The sequence below is a fragment of the Eucalyptus grandis genome, chromosome 8, assembly GCF_016545825.1.
Source record: "Eucalyptus grandis isolate ANBG69807.140 chromosome 8, ASM1654582v1, whole genome shotgun sequence".
In the NCBI taxonomy this organism is placed as follows: domain Eukaryota; kingdom Viridiplantae; phylum Streptophyta; class Magnoliopsida; order Myrtales; family Myrtaceae; genus Eucalyptus; species Eucalyptus grandis.
In genome coordinates this window covers 73,090,874-73,107,540 of record NC_052619.1, presented here as the reverse complement: position 1 = coordinate 73,107,540, position 16,667 = coordinate 73,090,874, and positions in this window count along the sequence as shown.

Genomic DNA, 16,667 nt, shown 5'->3' with positions numbered 1-16,667 from the left:
TCGCCGCCGCGCCCGGGCGAGCTCGGCCTCCCACCGGATCTGGTGAGCTCGAGCTCGCCCGGCCACGGCCGGCTCGACCTCGCGGGGGCGGCGAGCCTCGCCGTGGCCGGGCGAGGCCGCCGATGGGCCTCGTCGGCGCGGGAGTCGCGGCGCGGCGTCGCCAGGCCATGGCCAAGGCCGGCCAACCCGGCCAAATAAAAAGAAAAAAAAAAAAAAAAATAAAATAAACTTTTTTTACCAAACGCAACTTTTTGTTCTTTTTTTGTTTCTTTTCGTTCCGTGAAATTTTGAACAGTTATCAAAACGCACACAAACGCGTTTCTGTTCCTTTTGTTCCCGAATAGAAAAAATGAAATTTCTGTTCCTGGGAACAGAAATAGGGTGCAGCCAAACGCACCCTTACAGCCGAAGTCTTAGACTTTAGATGGAAAACGCCAAACGCGCCGTGTCTCGTGGGAGCACATTTGTCGGGGCCTTGTGATTGCGGTGACCCATTTTTCTTCCCTTTTTTTTTTTTTACATTTTACTTTTTGCTTTTTCCAGCGGGTGATTTAGATAACCGGGGCGGGTGAAGTACAGTAAAGGACGGTCATTAATTCAGTTCAGGCCGAGGGAGACCTACCAGTCCGAGGAGAAGAGAGGTAAAATCGCCGCACGTGACTTGGTGAAACAGTCGTATTCCGCGCACGTGCCAAAAAGCCGAGAATGGTGGACGAGGAAGGACGAGAGAGAGGGAGATAGAGACAAGGAGATGGGGGGTACTCTAATCGCGGTCTATCTTGTCTGGACGAAAAATGAAGGAGTGAGAAATTAGGACAAACTCTCGATAGCGCTTGATCTCGACTTCATACGGTAACTTCTTTGGCTTCTTTCGATTGCTGCATTGTCCTGTGAGTAGACTAGACGTGCTAGGATGGGGACCGCGGTGGTTCAGATTGAAATTGAATTAAATCAAACATGAGGTTCCCTCTTTGTTATCTCGAATGGGTCTATTTCATAAGAATAGCAATTGCATTTACACAATGATTTGGATTGAAATTGAATTAGATCAAACATGAGGTTCCATCTTTGTTATCACGAATGAGTCTATTTCATGAGAATAGCAGTCACAATTGCATGATCGTTCGAGCCAGATTAGAGGTCACACCATGCGTACTCAAGCCGAAGACAAATACCACTTTCAAGAGAATACAAAGCAAACACCATTTTCAAATAGTACATGAGCTTGATTAGTCAAGGGCATATATGATAAATGCCGAGATTAACGGATGGACATCACGATCTATTGATTAACTTGTTATATATCACATCAATCATGTCACGGGCGCGTAAAATAGTTTCTCCATCTTGGTGATTCAGGGATGAGATCAAAAGATTGGACAAGAAAATAAAAATGAGGCTTATTTATCGAAAAGGAGAAAAGATTGACATTTGATTCAATGAATAAGCTTACTGGAAAAACATATAATTTTAAAATTCACCTTCTGCATCACTCTGAACAAAATCAGACAATGGAAGATTTTTTATATATTCGATAACAATTTATGTCATCTTCTGCTAGTTTATTTCTATAACATGATGCAAGCAATCATTTTAACCGCAAAACAGTTGCCCATCCATTCAGAAAAGCCATTTGGATCCCGAGAGAGAGAGAGAGAGAGAGGCCTGATCCAAGCCACTCCAAAGCCCAAAATAAAGGAATCAAACAAATAAGCCCATTTTCAAGCGATACTCGCGTACTCCCAAAAAAGCCCATGAGGAGGGCACTCCCAAAAAAGCAGCATGGCCACTTTAATCATTGCAGGACGACAAGCTGTCGTTGCCTCGGGGGGCTCTAACGCTAGTCTATAAAAATACTTGCCCAGTACCAGTATTTCCGTCCCTGATTTGAGACAATGGCACAAGTGGTTCATGAATTTTTTCCTAACCCTTGGACTTTTAATTTGTTCTGAAAATTTACCTATGATATGAGCAAGAGAAAAAAAGAAAAGAATTTGTGACAAGAATGATATCCCACATGGCCCTTCTTCGATCTCATAATAGAAATTGTCCTTTAGCCATCAAATTCCTATTTCATTGTTTGACTTATATCATAAAAAAATTTGCAATAGTAGAATTTTGAGACATTGTGACAAATGCATAGTATACTACCAATACTGATCAGTACATTCCTAATCTTAAAGAATCATACTAGATAGAAAAGAAGAGAGAAGAAAACTTTAGGGATTCATAGCACACCACACAATATTATTTCTAGGGAGAGTACATTTTGCCCCCTAACTTGTACAAGCATTGCCTTATATAAGCATAAAATAGACACTCAAGATATACGTATGAATATTGGTGATAGTTCTCAAAGCCACCAATAATTTGATGGACTCCTCCTATAGACCCTTTTTGGCTGACAATGGCCAATCATTTGACCCTTAGACATACAAGAATAGTGTATTGCAGTGCTCTTGACAGACCCTTATACCTTATTTTTCGCTTTTGCTACAGTGCATTATAGTGCCAAACAACATCAAATAATACATGAATAGTGCCAAATGGTGTGTGAATAGTACTTCTGCCGTGATACTTTGAGTAAATTTTCCTCTTCTTCACGTGGCTTGTCAAACTTTCTTTTGGTTTGCTTATGATTTCTTTCCTCTTCTTCAGTTTCTTCTTCATGTGAGGGTACTTTAGGTTTCTTTACAGGTCATTCTTGCGCATTGGCTTGTCATCATCCAAACAATCTGAGTCGTGTCCATCCTTTTTTTTTTTTGGTTATGGAGGAACAGGCCGGTCAACTGCAGCGGGCGTCGACGAGCGACAACGAGCGTCGCGGATGTCAATGTAAACCCCCAAATGACACGTAAGGTGAGGAAGATAGAGGACCCACCACCCCTTTTGAGTCACACTTCATACACCTAGCCGCCTTCCCCGAGCCTTTAAGAACTGGGAACCCTTCACCTCTAAACAACATCAAATAATACATGAATAGTGCCAGGATCGCGAGAAATTTTCTCTTCTTCACGCTTGTCAAACTTTTTTTTTGGTCCAAGTTTCTTCTTCATGTGAGGGTACTTTAGGTTTTCTTTACAGGTCACCACGGCTTGTCATCATCCAAACAATCTGAGTCGTGTCCATCCTTTTGTCTCTTGTATTCCTTGATGAGTTTTTTGACTTCTATAGCTTCAAGATGTTCATTTCCTATTTTGCCCGGGGTTTGGTAAGGAACTAGATGAGATGTCAAGAGGACTAAGAGTGCTTTTCTTTGGATACTGTTACTTGAAATCATATTAAACAAATTAAAAAAATTCAAGAACCACATTACATATTGAGCTACATCTCATAGATCGAATAATATATTTGGCCAAAGTTTATAAATCATCTATGTCATTTTCCTCGCTTGTTCAGACAGGCGGTTCTCTGAAAATGAGCAGTAGCGCAATTGGTCTATAGAAAGAAGTGGCCGCCTCCTTTGCCGGATGAGTGGGGTTGGGCTTTTTAGGCTGTATCAGACTGGGGTGCACCTCAAATGGAATGGAATGTGCTTTCACGTTTGCACCGAAATGCATGCGAAATCAAGCCTACGGCGTTGCTCATCTTACCGCTTTGGCATATCGAAGCCCTTCGAATGCGCATGAATCCAAGGACAATCCGACAGCAACGATACTTCCCCGTGCGTTTCACGAAGTCGCTTCATAGACTTAGTCGTCGACTCACGAGGAAGACTAGTTACTGTGGAGTCGTCGAGTCTTTGGTCTGCGGCCGCCCCACAGTTCCGAATTCCACGAATCAATTGTGTGGAACTTGCGTGGCGTGCGGGCGATGAGATTTGACAATTTTTAATCTTTTTGGAAAGGGATGACGAAATTTCCATGGATCAGATAAGCATGTAAGATGGGGTCAAAATTGATAGGAACTTACTTTAAAAGTTTTGAGGTCCAAACTTTTTAACATGGTAAAAATTACTTCGATTCAAAGTTAAATTTATATATTAATTGGAAAGATATATTTGAGCGGAGTCAATTGATCTCCACAAAATATACTAAGCACCGCATGCTTAAAGGGAACATCATCCAAACAAATCTAAATCTATAATACTTTGGTCAACTCAATTCTAGATCTTTTTAATTTTGTTATTTGAGTGCTAATTATTTTGATAATTTGCCAAATTAGTCTATCCGATCAATATAAAAAATTATCTACGTTAACATGGCACGTAGGATAACCAATGTCTATATCAGTCAAAATTGGTTGGATTAACTGAATTAATAAATTGTTAAAATGTTTATAATTGAATTGATCAAAGTATAATAATTTTAGAATTTTTTTAGATGATGTTTCTCATGCTTAGGTCATGTAACAAGTTGGAAGTTGACATTTAGATAAACGAGTCATATTTTATTTTGATAATCATTTAACGCATTAGTTGCTACTTTAATTTGCGAAATCAATTTTACTACAACTAGCAGTGGTCGAAACTTTGGTTTTTTTTTTCCTGTGGTCCCTCTTTAAAGAGAGAGGGAGAGATAGAGTTGCCAGCGCAGCTAGACAAGGGGATAAGCAAAAGCAACATTTGGACCATATAGTGGCCTATGAAGTACCGACACTCATAAAGAACATTTTGTGTCGGACACTTCGATATTTGTCTGATACTCTTCAATACTCTCTGACACTTGGTCAATATGTGTCGGAAAATCGACACTTGGTCAATTTTTTCGATATTTCCGATACTCGAGTTGAAATTTTAATATACAAGTTTTCGATAAGTGATTTCGATATCGAAACCAATTTTAAAAATTCAATAAATGAGAGGTCAATATATATATGTGTGTGTGAAAATAAAACACAATAATAAAAATAATAAATAGAGAAGAAAGAAAAATTTAGTATTCTCTTTTCCTCTAACTTTCATTTTCTGTGATACATGATTTTTTTCTCCTCTTTCAATATATCTAATATGCGAGTCCATGCGAAGTCATCGCCCGTATCAAAAACACCCCGCAAGTCACCGTCCAACTCGTACGGACGTTTTTTTTAAGGCAACTATTATTCCTTTCTGGATCGCACTTCTCTTTATAAAGCATCCCTCGATGGCTGTTCTGAGCAAGTGATCCCCTTTTTGTGTCCCCTTTCTTGTTTCTTTCCCTGTGGTTCCCACGTCCACTTTCCCTGTTCTTCCTTTTTCTCCGTTCTCCCTCCAAAGGCAGAGAAATGGAGGATCAAAAAGGAAATGTCCTTGTGTTCACATACCCTAGACAGGATATAAACGAAGCCCTCCTCCTTGACCACCTCGTCTCTGCGGCTATAGGTCCGACTCGCTCCACCTCAGTGCAATTCACGCTCTTTGCAAGGAAATTTAGCACATTGGTCCAATGGATTTTTCCAAAAAATAAATGGGGAGAAGGCGAAAAAAGGCGAAGAAAGGTAATGAAATGCCTAGATGACCTGCTTGTGAGCAAAGCTACTTTTGTGAATCTAATTCATAAGGGTGATCATTGTCCAGATTGGGCCAATCCAATACCTAACTCATGAATTAACCCGCACAGCATTGGTCTCCAACTTTTGGGATTGAGGATCAATCTGATTGAGCTTAGGATCGAGGATTGGACTGACTCCATGAGTTCGGTCCAGTTCTAAAGTCAACCCAAGATCGATCCTTGAAACTCTCAAATCAAGTGCAAATTGTGAAGCAAAAATGGAAAAATAAAAATCTAGCACAAATGAAGAACATACATGAGGATGAAGCTCTAAAATCAAGCACAAAGTGGAACTGCTAAGTCGTGTTTGAAAAGATGAGCAAACAATGGTGAACAACAAACATTGCTCATGAGCGAAGAGGGTTTCTAACTAAGGCTTTGTTTCCTTTTGATTTACTCGATGACGAGCGAGGCAAACAAAAAGGGATGAGTGACGCAGGCGTTGAGCAACAAGCACCAAGTGGCGTGGGCATTGAGCGGTGAGCACCAAGCGGTGTGAGTGTCATGTGGCAAGCAGGGCAAGTTTACTCACGAGTGAATTTTTTTTTTCTTTTAAGTAAAAATTGAAAAGGATAAAGAAGAGAGGAGAACAAGACAAGAGTATCGGAGAAGGAGGGCACCTTTTAACGCCATTGTACGCCATTTAAATTAGGGTTTGCTCTTTATAATATATATATATATATATATATATATATATATATAATATGATATATAATATATAATATATATAGTCGGATTGATTTAGGTTGAGTCGGTTTAGGGTCGGTTCAAAGTTGATCCTAAACTGTTCAAAGTTGATCCTAAACTAATCCGCACTCCTACTAATTCACTCCTTGCGTAGAGAAGGGGTTTTTGATGAATAGTTTCGGATGGTGGAGAGTATGCATCAAGGCTGCCGCTCTCACCCTTCCTAGCTGCTTCTCTTCATTGGGGTGAACTCCTCCACCTTCGTGGGGCTCATCATATGCATAGTGCACAGCTTCCTCGTGCCTCGCCATTATGCGCCACTCCCTACGAACGCGATCCCTTTGTTGTCGTTTTGACGTGGCGCAGAGGCTTCACTCAGGCGCTTGTGGGTCCTCATGGACCCACTCAATTGCCTCCGCCTACACAAGCGAGGAAGTTTCCAAATGGAGGAACTAGCTGCTGGTTCATCTCCAGATCTGCAGTTATGGCAATGGAGGTTCGTCCCAAAAACAAAAACAATAACAAGTGTGGTCGGGTAAAGTGAAGCTTGTGGTCCTTTTAAGCTTTTGCTCAGAAATAAAAACCAGCAAAAATGGAGCTTGTGGTCCTCTCAAACAAAAACTTGACCGCACAGTCTCTCTCTTTTCACCTTTTTATCCCTATAGTTCCACTCTACCACCATCACCATCTTCCTCGTTAGCATTACCTTCTTCACTCCGTCACTCCCCATAATCGTCTGCATCGTCAGTTCACCGCAACCATTCCACAGAGTCGGTCGAACTTCCAGATCTGGAGCCATGGCCGCGAGCGACGATGGCGGCTCCTTCAGCACCGGCGGCCATGGGACGGGCAGAATGGAAGAGCCAGGCCGAACTTCCAGATCTGGAGCCATGGCCGCGGGCAATGACGGCTTGTTTGGCGCCGGCGGACATGGAAAGGCAGAATTGAAGAGCCATGAACGACGGCCGGATCCGGAAGGAAAGTGGGTGGAGAAAAAAGAAACGAAAAGTTACAAATTTTATTTTATTTTTTATTTCCAACTGGGCTGATACATGCCAATCTATTAAGGAAAAAATCTACGAAAAACCCTAAATTTGGCTCAAAATAACAGATTTACTCTTTTTTTTTGTGACATAAAAAACTCTGAACTTTGCCAACCGTGACATATTTACTCAAACTTTTTTTTTTTTTGTGACACAAAAACCTTGAACTCTGTCTATGATACATTTGCCATAAATTATAGGGTATTTTGGTTTTTTTACTTTTTTTCCTTCTCTCCTCCTCCGTTGGTTGCCAACGGAGGAAGCCGTCGTTTAGCGAGGGTTGCTAGAAAAATCTTCTTGAAGTGTTTTGAAGTTGACAAAACGTTTCTATCGCCTAGTCTCGAAGGCTTGCGGACTCGCTATTTAAATTACAAGACCTCGGACAGCCGGACTCAAGACTCAAAGTCTATCCTCATTGACAGTCTCTAATCCGTTGAAGAAAGGTTATCCGAAACCGGATGTTTCGTTAAGGATTTAACCTTATCAACTGGAGAAGATCTCGTGGCTGGAGAATACATAACGGAGTCCTTTGATTGATCGAAGATTGACTCGATAATTGAAGATCCGGTGATTGCCTAAATATTATTGGAAGGTTACGCTTATGGAAACCGAGATCCCGATTGTATGGGCGAACATGATTGATGGGCTATCAACACGTTCCTTTAATAGCTTGAACAATCTTCCTAATTGATTCCGTCCAACGGGTAGATTGGAGGAATTCCTTTGGTAAGTGCCAATGGGTATGATGGCATAAAGGAGTATATAAGGAAGACCGTCTTAGTTGTTCAAGGTGTGCGCGATAGAAGAATTCCAAAGTCCGAAGCTCCTTTTTGTTTAGACAAATCCTTTGAGTGAATACTTGTATACAAAAGAGAGTCTATATTTGTGAGAAATCTTGAGGAGGTGTGGTAGAACATCTACACTTTGTGGAATCAAGGCAAAGCGTGCCGTAACTTCTCTTTTGTTCATAGTGGAATCCGGCCAATAGGGTCGGTGAAGAAGAGTGGACGTAGGCTTGATATAAGCCGAACCACTATAAACCGCGTGTTCAATTTTCTCTTCTCTCAGTCTTACTTTGATTATCGTTTCCTTCAACTGTCTAGTATTGTGCAATTGTTGAAGAAAAATCCTTTATATACCTATTCACCCCCCTCTAGGTACTCATACTAGCAATATCAATTGGTATCGTAGCACATGTACTTACTTTATTTGAAGTGTTTTACTTCGTAGTAAAAGATCCATCGCTAGTATGCTAGCACTAGGGCTGATGGAAGGGCAAAGCAATACCGCACCACCCTACTTTGATGGAAATGATTACAACATCGGAAGAACAAGATGAAAGCTTTCCTACGATCAAAGGATCCTCTGGAATGGGACGTTGTAGAAAAAAGAATTACTCCTACCACTGCATCAGTCTATGAAAGAGGAAAAGAAACTGATGAAACCAGCGGAATGTCTCAGGAAGAAATAATCAAGAGACAAGCACTCGATGCAAAAGCAATTTACTCCTTATATTGTGCTTTATCACCAACTGAATATAATAGAATATCTTCTTGTGGTACATCAAAAGAAGTTTGGGACAGATTGCATATCACCTATGAAGGAACAGATCGAGTGAAGGAAACAAGAATCAACATTCTTCTCGGTCAATACGAAGCCTTCAGAATGAAACCGGGAGAATCTATATCGACATGTTTAGTCGTTTCGAATATTGTGAATGGTCTTGAAAATCAAGGTCAACCAACTTCGATCCCATGAAGGTAAACAAGCTACTGCGTGGACTCTCCGAGGATTGGAATCACATAAAGACTTCGATAAGAGAGACGCAAAGAATTATGCCACTATCGTCGACGAGCTAATTGGAACTCTTGATCTTATGAAGTGGAACGGATCAATGAAGATGAAGATCCAAAAGGTAAGAAATCCATTGCGTTAAAATCAAATGATGATTATGATGATACAGATTACGAAGATGATATGGACGATGAGGAGCTTGCTCTCATGATAAGAAGATTGAAAACTGAATAGAAAAGGAAGAATGTTCAACTCAAAGAAACAAAGCTTTCAAAGACAGCGGACCAAGTCTGTTGATGATGAGGAACCAAACAAAGACGTAGTCTGCTTTGAATGTAAGAAAAGGGACACATCGGACCCAACCGTCCTCTTCAAGAAGAAGAGAGGAAAAGCTGAAAAATTTCGAAAAGCTCTCAAAGCCGAAACCTGGTGATACGGAGTGTGAAGAAAGTGATAATGAATATGCCAATCTATGTTTGATGGCACAATCAGACTCAGACTCTAGATCAGACTCAGACAGTGAATTTGATGCAAGTAATTTTAAAATTCCTGTCAAAGTTTCTAAATACATTGATGAACTATGTTTTAGTCTTAAGACTTCTCTCAAAAGAATTTCCGAACTGAAAAGAAAAACTCAGCTCTAAAACAAAAGGAAAATATTTTAGTAGAAAGAGTTAAAAGTCTAGACTTGACTTTTCCAATCTTAAAGAAAATGAAGATAATCTTTTAAAAGAAAATGCTTTTTTAAAAACAGACTTATCAAATATATCAAAGAAATTTTCAATAGGGTCTGAAAAACTTGAGAAAATTCTTTTAGCACAAAGACCTTACTTCAATAAGTCCGGTCTAGGTATGTCGAAGAAACAATTCCCTTGATTGATTTTCCTAAAGTAAAAGAAAGAATTAAGAAAAGACTCTCGAGAGAGTTTACAAAAATCACTTCAAGAAAGTTTTTGTAAAATGCGTAGGTAGAAATGCTCTAAGATGTTCAAAATGCAACGGTCCGGATCACTTTGAAAAAGAGTGTCCTATGATTTGGAAACCCATTAAGAAAATATGGGCTAATCTTGCTTATGTTACTAACACCAAAGGACCCAAGAAAGTTTGGGTATCAAAGAAAGCTTGAGACTCTTTTTTAAATGCGAGTCATCGTCAAGAAAAAGGTAAAGTGGTATCTTGACGGTGGATGCTCAAGACATATGACAGGGAGACTCAAATTGTTTTATAAAGCTTGCTCAAGTAAATGGTGGAAACGTTTCATTTGGAGGAAAACAAAGAAAGGGAGTATTGTGGGATTTGGAACTGAAAATTGGAAATCTCACAATAAGTAATGTTTCCTTAGTGGAAGGACTCAATTACAATCTTCTCGGCATTAGTCAATTGTGTGATACTTGGTTTCAAGATCTTCTTTCAAGAAGGAATATGTTACTCGGGAATCAAGAAAGACTCTACTCGATCTTTCATGGGTCGTAGACATGGAAACATCTATCTTCCGGATGTGAAACCAAATGAATCGCAATGTTTTATCTCAATTCAAGACGAAGCAAGCTTATGGCACGAAAGCTTGGTCATGTCAACATGAAGCAATTAGCCAAAATCTCATCAAAGCAGGCTTGTTCGAGGACTACCCAAATTACCTTATCAAAAGACCGATCCATGCACTCCATGTATTCGGGAAAGCAAGTAAGAAATTCATTTAAGCCAATAAATCATGTCTCTACTAATCATGTACTACGCTTGCTGCATATGGATCTCTTCGGACCAACCAACACAGTATTGGAGGTAAGAAATATTGCCTAGTAATTGTGGACGATTACTCCCGTTTTACTTGGGTATATTTCCTTGCAAGTAAGTCCGAAACCTTATCGTATTTTGAAAAGTTTGCTAAAAAGGTTCAAAATGAAAAAGGATGTGTTATCTCAAGTATAAGAATAGATCATGGAGGTGAATTTGAAAATCAAGATTTTACAAAATTTTGTGATGAATCGCTTTAATCATGTGTTCTCCTCTCCATATACTCCTCAAAAATGGAGTTGTGGAAAGAAGGAACAGATCTCTTCAAGAAATGGCTAGAACTCTTTTAATTGAAAGCAAGATTTCTTCACGATTTTGGGCCGAAGTTGAAAAATGTTTCAACAGCATGTTATATCATCAATAGAGTCTTCTTAAGACCTATTCTAGAGAAAACCCCTTATGAGTTGTTCAAAGATAAGAAGCCTATTGTTTCATACTTTCATGTATTCGGTTGCAAATGTTTTATATTGAAAAATGCAAAAGATCGAGTTGGTAAGTTTGAAGAAAGATCGAGGTGAATGTATCTTCCTTGGATATTCTACATCAAGCAAAGCCTTCGAGTCTATAACAAGAAGAGCTAGTCCGTGGAGGAGTCAATGAATGTCAAATTTCAAGACTCAACGCAAGATGAATCAAGTCGACTCATCAAGAAGAGTCTCAACCCGCTCCAGACCTTCCAAAGCTTACAACTCAAGAAGCATCTCGAGACTGGAAAACCAGCATCGGGATGTTCGTGAAGATCCAAACAAAGAGAGAGATCATCAACCGAGACAAATCAACAAGTAACTGGAAGCATAAGTCCGGTCATCCCAAAGATCTTATAATTGGCAAAATTAATGAAGGAATTCGCACCGCATCCAAAAGGCGAGAAGAGTCTAGTGCTTTGTGGCTCTTGTTTCGAAATTGAACCAAAAAGCATAGAAGAAGCTTTATCGATGAAAGCTGGATTGAAGCTATGCAAGAAGAGCTCGAACAGTTCAACATTAATGATGTCCGGGAATTGACATCCAAACCAAAAGGTAAAACCGTTATTGGAGCTAAATGGGTGTTCGAAACAAGATGAATGAGAAAGGAAAAGTCGTACGAAACAAAGCAAGACTCGTGGCCAAGGGATATACGCAAGAAGAAGGAATAGACTATGATGAGACTTACGCTCCAATAGCAAGGTTAGAAGCTATTCGACTATTACTTGCGTTTGCTTGTTATAAGAATTTCAGTTATTCCAAATGGACGTCAAAAGCGCATTCCTAAATGGATTTATCCAAGAGGAAGTTTATGTGGAACAACCACCGGGTTTGAAGACCCAAAGAAGCCGGACTCGCCCTTTAGACCGAAAAGGCTTTGTATGGTTTAAAGCAAGCACCTCGAGCTTGGTACGACGTATTAAGTAAGTTTTTAATACAAAATGGTTTTGTCAAAGGTAAAGTAGATACGACTTTATTTATCAAAAAGGAGAACAAATGTTTCTTACTTGTTCAAATATATGTGGATGACATTATTTTCGGATCTTCTAATGAAAATCATGTGCAAGAAATTTTCTAAGTCTATGCGGGATGAATTTGAAATGAGTATGATGGGAGAGTTAACATTCTTTCTTGGTCTTCAAGTAAAACAATTGAAGGAAGGAACTTTTATTTATCAAGAAAAATATGTTAATGATCTTGTCAAAAGATTTGACTGAAAAGTGCAAAAAGACCGACATACCGATGTCAAGTTCTTTGAAGATAGACAAAGATGAAGAAGGGAAGAAAGTTGATCAAAAGCTGTACAAGAGCATCATTGGTTCACTTCTTTATCTTACCGCTTCTAGACCTGACATTTTGTTGAGTGTTTGCATCTGTGCTAGGTTTCAATTAGATCCTAGAGAATCCCATCTCGGTGCTTTGCGAAACGCATCATTAAATACGTTGCTTCATCATCAAGCATCGGTCTTTGGTATCCTAAGAAGGGAGACTTTAATCTTTTGGGATATTCAGATGCAGATCTGGCCGGTTGCAGAGTTGATAGAAAAAGCACTTGGGAACCCGCCGCTGCTTGGAAGCGGACAATGTCTTGGTTTTCAAGGAAACAAAGCACCGTGTCCCTTTCAACAACGAAGCGAGTATGTAGCCCTTGAAGTCGCTGTTCGCAAATTCTATGGATAAAACAGAGCTAAGAGATTTTGAAATTGAAGACTCATGCACGGAGATTAATTGTGACAACACCGGCGCTATCAACCTCACCAAAAATCCAATTCTCCACTCAAGAGCAAAGCATATAGAGATTCGACATCACTTTATTAGAGACCATGTTCAAAATGGAGATGTTTCAATTCAATTTGTTGACTCAAAGAATCAACGGCGGATATATTCACAAAGCCTTTGGAGAAAAATCAATTTGAGTCTATACGTTCCGGACTCAACATTTTGAGGTATGAGGATATCAAAGTCTAAATACTTTCAGACTCGGACTTACAAGACTTTATCCGAAAGACAGTCTTGGTACGTCCGTCGACCATGTAAGTCTTTCTCTCTTGAATCTCATCTTGAAAAGGTACGATTGTCGATGTGTTTAAATTGTTGCTATATTTAATTGACGTAAATATTGCATCGTTTCATTTTCAAAAAGGAAGTTATTTTTGAAATGGCTATTTTTGCGAAAAAGACAGTTATTTTGAAAAAGGCATATTTTTATTTCCTTTGTGACGGTTCGTTTATCCCTCTTTTTAACCGATCGTGCACCGTCGATTCCTCTTCACTTTTCTCTCAAAAACCCTAGAAAGCATCGATCCTCCATTCCCGTTTGTTTTCTTCGTTTAATCCTCAAAAAGTTGTCATCTTTCCCGGAAAGTCAAGCAAGGAATCTTCCAAAACGAGAAAGATGTCATCTTCAAGAAAGTCTTCAAGAATCGCAAAGGGGGACCACGGCGGATGAGTGAGGGGCCTACGCACTTCGATCTTCAAGAAGAAGTGACTCCGAACGGCAAGCGAGCCCACAACATTCTCGGCGGCGTCATTCTCCTCCATCTAGTCCTAAAGGCGTTGGTCAACAACAACGGAAGAAATCATCGAGGAAGCGCACTCGTAAGAGTTCAAAAGCCCGCTTATATTTACCGGTTATATCGTGCCTTAAAAGGAATTCGTACTCCTTTGAACTACATTGATGAGTTTCTTAAAGACAAAGGACATGGGAACGAATATATCTTTACGCGAAAAATGGAAAGTTTGGGAATTGCTCGAAAATGGGTGGTGAGGAAACCCTTGCAAATATCCCAAGTGATCCTCGTGATCGGGGCCAAATCCTGAGATGGGAATGATGATGACAAATTATACACAATTTCAACCAAAAATGGGTGTTGCGGTTGAAAATCAAGGAAAAATGGGAGATTTGTTCGGATCGAAGGAGCAAAAGGATCTCGTACTCGAAATTGCTGAAGCGTGGGGTAATAAACCCTAGGAGTGTTGATTTTGATTTTCTCGGATGCTTTGTGAATATGAACTTGAGGGAAAAGTTCAGTTATCTTCAACTTGAAAAGTTACGCTCGACTCTACGGAGGCATATCTTTGAATTAACATATTTCTATTCAAATCTAAGCTTTTTAGATGCGAATAGATTCTCTTTCAGCGTTAAAGACCAAGACTATGTTGTGGATATGAATATGCTTTGGCGAGATGTGTTAGAAGTCGAAAGAGGAAGATATCAACCAATCAAAGTTTCCATTGCTTGGGCCACACTTGAACTGGTGAAGGACAGGAGAACAGATGAAAATATCACGTACTTAAGGATGGGTGCATTCAACATCTTGCTTCCTAAGATTGTGATTAATTGCCTCCGACCGAAATCAACTTCCAAGACCGATGTTTCAAGTTCGAGGCCAAGGCGATGTATGCCATTCTCTTTGGAAAAGGTTTTCTCTCCCACACCTTTGTGATGTTTCACATGTATAGAGCAATGATGAAGGACGAGGTCAACTCCCTTACCCAAGCCTTGTTACGAAGTTATTCGGACATCTCAATATTCAGCCTCCACAAATCTTTTGTGTTCGACCATGCGATAATATGGTGGTAGGACCGAAAATGGTGACCAAAATGCGTTTGAAGGAACCGAGCAAGGAGTTGGAGAAATTCAAGGAGAAGACTCCTGCAAAATCTCATCAAATCTCTTCTGTAGCTAAAAGAAAAGGGAAGGAGCCCATGGTTGCTCCATCCAAGAGAAGAAGAGCTCTCCTCGTTGAGGATGAAGATGATGAGGAAGACATCACCATCTCGCATTGGCTTTGAAGAATTTAAGTCGTCCTGTTCCACGAAAGAATCGGAACAAATGACGAAAGAAGCGAGAGGAGAAGGAAGAAGAAGAAATAGAAGCTGAAAAAGAAACAGAGGAGGAAAAACCAGAAGAAGAAAGAAGAGAAGAAGGAGAACCCGAGGAACACTTTTCTCCACCCGTAGGCATGGAAACGGGGAGATCGGGAGAAAGGAGTGAAGTCTTCATGTCCCGATGCAAGTGAAGGAGTCGGGCCGCTCACCAACAGACCCGAGGGATGTTTATGCATCTCGGTTTCCGGGAAGAAGGTCATGAAGTTTCATCGCCAAACTTGCGAGATTATGCTTTGATCTACCATCGTCCGCATTTACTCCATCGGATCGAGCCGAAGCAAGTACTCGGGCCGATAATGGAGCAGATTTTCGCGAGAATCATAGATATTCTCTTGGAGATGCGAGGTCAAATTTATGCCTTGGGATGCGAAGTTCAAAGCTTGAAGAATGAAGGTCAAGCTTCTTCCTGTTCATTGAATGATAAAATGCAAGCCCTCTCTGCTCGAATCGTGCCAATGCCAAGAGTGAGGAGATTTCACAACTAAAGGAAGACTTTAAAAGGCCGGAAGGCATCGTTCGAGTCTATGGAAGATTTCCGGCTTGTCCGCGTTCCCAAGCAATCTTGACTTCATCTCATCCTTTTTAATGATGACAAAAAGGGGAGAGATGCAAGATTTGATCAAAAACTTTTCATTCATTAAAATTTTAATTGTTTGTTGGATTGTTTTGTGGTTTGAACTCGTTTGACTTTGTTTTGTGTCTCGGATGAGAACCGAACTAGATTTGGACTTGATCGCTTCTATTAACCAATATTGATATCTTATGAATGGCTTCATCATATACTTGACTAACCTATTTTCTCGTGGTTGCGGATCCTAGTGTTATTCTTAGCCATTTATCTCTATAAGATATGCATATGTGTTTGAGAAATGTTTTGCAGGTCAAAGATATCCAAATCTGCAGGAAAGTTTTGTCACCATAAAAAATGGGGAGATTGTTGGAAAAATCTTCTTGAAGTGTTTTGAAGTTAACAAAATGTTTCTATCAGTCCTAGTCCGAAGACTTGCGTACTCGCTATTTAAAGTCTCGAAGACCTCCAGGACAAACTGGACTCAAGACTCAAAGTCTATCATCATTGACATCTCTAATCCGTTGAAGAAAGGTTATCCGTAACTGGATGTTTCGTTAAGGATTTAACCTTATCAACCGGAGAAGATCTCGTGGCTGGAGAATACATAACGAGTCCTTTGATTGATCGAAGATTGACTCGATAATTGAAGATCCTAAGTGATTGCCTAAATATTATTGGAAGGTTCTACTTATGGAAACCGAGATCCCGATTGTATGAGCGAACAGATTGATGGGCTATGAACACGTTCCTTTAATAGCTTGAACAATCTTCCTAATTGATTCCGTCAACGGGTAGATTGGAGGAATTCCTTTGGTAAGTGCCAACGGGTATGATGGCATAAAGGAGTATATAAGGAAGACTGTCTTAGTTGTTCAAGGTGTGCGCGATAGAAGAATTCCAAAGTCTGAAGCTCCTTTTTGTTTAGACAAATCCTTTGAGCGAATACTTGTATACG